We start from the raw sequence: 6,750 nt of genomic DNA on the forward strand, positions 1-6,750 counted from the left end.
TGAACTAACTAAACAATTATTAAGAATACAGTAATTCGATGTACAGACAGAGGCACATTAGGAACAGTATGAAAGGGGGATTTATGGCAGATAGGCAATGCATGCAAGACAGGAAAAGCATAGCAACACAATATTCATTTTATTGGAACTAAGGAATATTATCATAACATAAAATTAACAGTTAATATATATAAAATAGTTATGGTCCTTTAATTTCGATATGTGATATTGAAAATAGCGTTATTTGGAATTGTTTTTCTTATTTTCAATATACTTTTTTAAATCGCTTTACCATTACAGAAATAGAAAATAAAATTAAATACAATTAAAAAATATGTCTATTATTATATTTTCATTTAATTTTGGATGTTTTATTTTTGTCATGTTATATTAGTAGACCTTAAAAATATTAAACTTTTATTTTATTAAATTTTATCATTGCTGTTAGTGGTTTCATACAGATGTGAGGGCGATTTATTGTGAAAATCCCTCCCAGAAGTCACCCAGCCCGCCTGCCTCCAGCTTGACGCCAGTGTTAGCGGTTGTTGGGATTCAGTGGCAGCAGCAGCAGTGGCCAGCGGCAGGGGAAATCTGGGAAATCTGGGAACGGGGGAGACGGCGAAAAACCCTGGACTAAAAACCGGCAGAAATCCCAAGAAATCTGCACTGACCGGTTCACCGTTTGGGGGTTTGGACTCTTCTACCTCCCTCAAACCTCATTCCTGGATCCACTAACACAGTAAGTCGCCCTTATTCCCCTTCAACCTAAACGCATCTCTAGCCCTCCACATACAGGCTGCCTGCTATTTCTTTCCCATCGCTGTCTTATCAGGCCTATTTTCGTATTTAAAAAAAAATACATATTTGCTCTGAAATGCGCAAATTTTGAGCTTTTATTGTGGTGAAAAACCGAGAGAGTGGAACCCTTTTAATTAGCATCCAGTGGAATATAAGGCTAATTAATCCCGTTAGAGGCTGCATGTGTGTAGCCAATGCAGAGAAAGGAGATGGGGTAGCCGCTGTGGTGGTGGGGGGGGGGGGGGGGGGGGGGTGGCAGGGTTGTGGTGGTGTCAGAGAAAACGACTAGCTCCATAAAAAAAAATAGAAGAAAAAAAATGGTTTGGAAAATGTGTTTTTGGCTGGTTAAATCAATGCATTTAGGCGGCGACTGCATCTGCAACCATAGGGCTGATTTGTGCCGTTATGCATTGTGCATGTGTGTCATATGTGCTTGCGCGCGCGCGCGTGTGTGTGTGTGTGTGTGTTTTGCGGTGCTGCCTGCCTGTAATAATAAACGCCGCAGGGCCTGCATTGGAGAAAGCACCGTCTCTAGGCCTAGATGCACAGGTTCTTCGCCGGTTGACAGCGCATATCAGACGGGTAGATTTAGCGTTGCGTTGAGGGTCTGCATGCAGCTCCGGAGGCTTTGGAGGCCGGGCGTGCTGAGCTGACACATACAAGCAAGGCGTGGCATTCATATAGCGTTACACTGTCATAGGCGTGTTCCCCCTCTCCACACAGCTGCCTGCCAGCCACACATGTGATGTGACCCAAATGTATAGTTTTTTTTAAATTGATTTATAGCATTGAAATGAACCCTTAACATATGACTTTAAAACTCTAGGCTATGGAGTTTTCTATATACTGTTTGTTTAATTGTATTTTCTTGAGTAAGCAGCCTGGTTAGGTTTTTGCCATTTTGCCCCAAGTCTTGTTTAAAAGTCATTTAAAATGTATGATCATTAGACATGCAGGCCAGGCCATCTGTTTATCTGTCTATCTGTCTGTCTGTCTGTCTGTCTATCTGTCTGTTGGCCTATCGGTCCTCCTGTGTGTCTGACTATATTGCTATATTTGCCTGATCTGTCTCTGTCTCAGTTTCAAAATTAAGAACATGTTTTTTTAGTAAAATAATATTGTGTTCTGCATCCTGCATAACTGAACTTTTGGTTTGTTCTATTTGTCTAAAACATTTAGAAATAGTTTTGTTTAGGCGTACAATTAGACATGTGTCACCCTCATCATACCAACAAATTTAAAACACATTGACTGGAGGAAGAAATAACCATCATAGCAAACTGTGGACTCATATCTTTTCAAAACATTATTACTGTGGGCTAGAAGTTGTGTAATAAATGTAATTTTAGAAAACAAGTATCGTTATTTTAGGGAAGTTATAGTTATATAAAATGAAAATATATCTTATCTTATTTAATACTAATTGCACTTTGTATCTATTCAATTGACAGTAGCCTAGTACTCACAAAGCTTATTGAACATGGGGACCCATGGCCAACATGAACTCAGTAAATAGTTCAAACTGCTTAAGCGGTATTAGAGGCTTTTGACCGGACTCAAAACATAACCCCTATTCATTGCTATGCTGCTATTATTTGCTATTACAAAGTCATGTGAAATTGGAATGATAGAATAAAGCACTTGTGAGATATGACAAAAAGTTATACCTATACATCGGTAGGATGACGGTTAAGTTAATATTAAAGATGTACAGTATTTTCACTTGCACTTTTCATGCATGATTGGATTTGGAGCCACGTATGAAAATTAGCAACCATCACCTGTGAACCAAGATTTTGTGTTTAAAGACCCAACCCTCATTTTTAAAAGTGAATTTCTTTTGTGACTCTGTGTCAGGGAGTTCAGGGCTTTAAAGGCTGCCCCCGCTGTAGTATACGATCAGTCAGCAAAAGACTTTAATGCATTGAAAGCTTCCACTGCAGCAGAGGGGTGTGCGTGTGTGCGTGTGTGTGTGCGCGTGTGTGTGTGTGTGTGTGTGTGTGTGTGTGTGTGTGCGTGTGTGTGTGTGTGTGTGTGTGTGAGTGTGTGTGTGTGTGTGTGCGTGCGTGTGTGCGTGTGTGCGTGTGTGCGTGTGTGTGTGTGTGTGTGTGTGTGTGTGTGTGTGTGTGTGTGTGTGTGTGTGCCAGTAAGACGATGAAACTCAAGCCGGAAAGTCCTGCTTGCTTGAAGATTGATAGTTCAATATGTTTCATTGCCGGAAGATGTTTGGCAAAGGCTTGAGCTAAGGTCTTAAGTCTTATTGGAGTCAGTGAGGACGTTGTTTCTGATGCAGCAATCTTAATAGTCTATACAGGTGTGTGTGTGTGTGTGTGTGTGTATTGAGAGGTGTTTTCTATTTTTATCAGAGGTGGATGTATTGCTAAATTAGGTTGGGCTTCTCCCCATATGACATCACAAGGGGAGATAAATCTGCCTGGGGTTTTTGTACAAAGGTTTCCAGAAAGAGGGTAGTGGATTTAAAGAGAGAGGGTTGTTTTTACTTATAATACTTATACTTTCTTATACTCTAGACACACCGGTGACCATTGATGTTGGAGAAAAAAACTATGAAAAAGTGCATTTCATATAATACGTTGACCTTTAATTGAAATGTTAAGTCTCCATGTTAGCAGTTGATTGTGGGAACTTTTTTCCCTGTTCCATATACAGTGGGCAGTGGCGGCCATGTTTCCTGGCCTTCTTTCCAAAGCAAACTGGGATATGCTTTGACTTTACTGTCGCCTTGAATAAAGGAAAATTGGAGCAAGTAATAGACGGTTAAATGCCCTCAATTTGGCTTCTGTGGCCTAATTTGTTCCACTCTGTGCAGTGGTATTCATACTAGGGATGTCCTGGAATTTAGAATTTTTTTCCTGACCGATAAACCGCCTCTTATTAAATGATCATTAACTGTTAACCGACAAGATTAAATGTAGCGTATGTGTTTGGTAACATTAGGGTTATGCTGGGCAACAGAAAGGCTCTCATTTTAATCAAGATAATTTGAAGATTAACGCTACCAGAGTTGACGTGACTTAATTTAGTACTGCAGCCGTAGTTACTGTAAGAAAGCGCAAAAAAAAACCCCTTTCCAAGTAAAAAGCCTTAATTTGATCAATACACCTCAACCTGCAAGTGGTTGGTTGTAACTTGTAAGTGATGACACGCCCCCATGCCTTGATGTACATGTGTAATGTACTGTATAGTTTTTTTTAACCATTTAAATTATATAATTAATCAGATAAAAGTCTTCTTATTGGTCAATGGTCAGCCTTGAACATCCTCAATTAATACAGATCCAAGATTGTTTTCCAAATATTCTGAACTACTTGGTGATTTTAAACAAATCTAAAATGTTCATACAGTCTTTCTTCAAATGTTCAAAACTTTGTTTTATGTAAGGCAAGGCAAGTTTATATATATATAGCACAATTCAGACACAAGGCCATTCAACGTGCTTTACAAGGGACATCAAAACACATCAAGATTGGACATGAGAATATATTAAAATTGCATTAAGACATAAACTTCCAATCACTAGTAACGTTATGGACAATGAGTCATATCTGTAATGTGTAACGCGACCCTGTCACAGTCTTTAACATAATCATTGGGACATGCTTGAGACGTTTCACCTCTTTAACACACTTCACCCGCCTCGCGTGCAGCGAAGTGGGGCAGGATCCAGCAGTGTCTCCCCAGTGGTGGTTGTTAGAGGGTTAACTGGAGTATAAAAAAAATCCCTCCCTGCCCTACTTCAACTAGAGGGCTTCTGCTCTATGGCTGGACCAACCAGAGAGACTTAGATTTAAGACCTGCAGGGTTCTTGGTTTACTCATCCTTCACTGACGGTTAGTGTTTCACACATAGACACACACATGACACATTATGATCTTTGGATTTTTCTGTTGAATGTGTTTGAGTTTTTCTTTTCTTTCATATATAAATGCCATTGAATTAGCCTTTTTTTTTTTTTTTTTTTTTTGGCATTGTTATGCTTTATTAGACTAGCCAGGTCCTACCAGACCATCGTTCTTCATTTGCACATGCAGAAGGTCTGGATTCGCTCAATTGACAAACGTTACCTCACTTAAAGGCGGGTAAGATTATTTTTGCGCATTTTCATGCTTTATTAGACAGTTTGGAGAGACAGAGATGAAATGGGGTAGAGAGGGGAATGACATGCAGAGGACGACCACGGGCTGGATTCGAACCCATGTTCTGCTGTGAAGGGGACTGAGACTCTATGGGGGGGGGGGGGGGCTCTTACCACTACACACCACGAGCCCCACACCCCCATTTGAGCAGCTTTTAATCACCAGTAAAGGCTTGGAGGAAGTCTGGAACACGGACAGCCAATAAGAGAAGCCCATTCGGTAGGTTGTGGATGCCAGAAAGGGATGAGTTGAGATTCTATGGCCCACCACCAACTGACCAATCTTCCTTTGCAGTCAAAGGGTCAAAATCAAACTGCATTTTGATAGATTGACCACGGATTTAAGAGCTCTGGCCAAGAAGTTCTTGCAGTGGCCATAATGCTGTGCAGTGAAAGCTTCTGGGCGGATAAAATTAGATTAACTTGTGGGTGAATCCATTCATTTGAAAGGGATTTTTCTTTGTGATATCTAGTATTTCAATAACATTGGTCTGTTCAATTTACTCAAAAGCAAGGTATGGCAGGGTGCTTCGGTGGCATAGTGGATAGAGCGTGGTTGCGGGTTCAAATCCGACCCGTGGACCTTTACTGCAGGTCATCCCCCTCTCTCTCTGTCTTCCCATTTCAACTTTGTACTATCTAATAAAGATTGAAAATGCCTGAAAATAATCTTTAAAAAAAACAGCAAGGTATCGCAGTAAGAAGAAACTGGAAAGATTGCTTTAGAATTTGCTCTAGTTGCTTGCGTTCCTCTCGATGTGAAACCTAACAATGTTTTATGACTCCCTTATCATTTCTTAAACACCACAGTCTGCTCACCATTTCCCACTGATCAACACTTTGGAATCAGAATCAGAATCACTTTTATTACATCTTTTTGTACAATTTTCAAGAGTAAAATTCTTAGACTTGGTTCCTCAACATTCACATAGCAGCAACAGTACAAGATAAGGTAAATAAAGATAAGAAACCGTAAGAAAAACTAAGTAAAAAAATATTAAAAATATATATTTTTTAATTCATTCTAAGCCACTTAGCAGGTTTTTTTGCTCAATTTTTCTGTGGATATTCATTGGCTGTTCCCAAGTTCCAGATCAAGCTACATATTATCTTCTGAGCATGTTATTATTATACAGGGTTTGTTTACGTAGCATTTTCTTTCCCCAGTACAGTGGGAAACAAATATCTGTGTTCTCGTTTGCACAAACAGGAAGTGATATAACACGTCTCCAGGCGACTAACGTCAATCAAACTGGGACTTTTGGAATGTCACCCACAATTAAACTTCACGAACACACACAATGTTTTTACAAAGACGAATGGGTTTACTTTTTTTCTATTTTATCACCATCTGAGATGAATTTTTGAATGTTATGCAGCTGTTAGCTTCTCCTCCATTTGTCTAAGTGAATGTCAACTGCGCCTTAAAAAAAACGAAAAACCAAGCATTTTATTTTTAGGGCATTTTCAAGCTTTATTGGATAGTACAGAGTTGAAAAGGGGAGACAGAGAGAGAGAGAGGGGATGACCTGCAGTAAAGGTCCACAGGTCAGATTTGAACCCGCGACCACTGCAACGAAGGCCGGCGCCGATATGGTACGCGCTCTATCCACTACGCCACTGGAATGCCCCCAAAACCAAGCATTTATTAATATTAATTCTGATATTTTTGGGCATATTTTTCCAGCGTGCTTCAACACCTGCTGAGAGGGAGTGTGAAATACAGAATTAGGACACATTTACTTTATAGCCTCCACCTCCAGTGGGATATCCCTTCATTCTACTAGCACCAACAT

General features: G+C 39.9%; 1 protein-coding gene across 1 annotated transcript in view; it reads left to right on the forward strand.

Annotated features, from left to right (window-relative positions):
* Window positions 1-618: 618 nt before the first annotated feature.
* raph1a (Ras association (RalGDS/AF-6) and pleckstrin homology domains 1a) overlaps window positions 619-6,750 on the forward strand; it is a 76,998-nt gene continuing 70,866 nt past the window's right edge. The window contains exon 1 of the mRNA XM_080038664.1: window positions 619-739. The gene's annotated coding sequence lies outside the window, so the exon portion shown is untranslated. The remainder of the gene's footprint in view (window positions 740-6,750) is intronic.

This window comes from Ammodytes marinus, assembly GCF_949987685.1.
Source record: "Ammodytes marinus genome assembly, chromosome: 12".
In the NCBI taxonomy this organism is placed as follows: domain Eukaryota; kingdom Metazoa; phylum Chordata; class Actinopteri; order Uranoscopiformes; family Ammodytidae; genus Ammodytes; species Ammodytes marinus.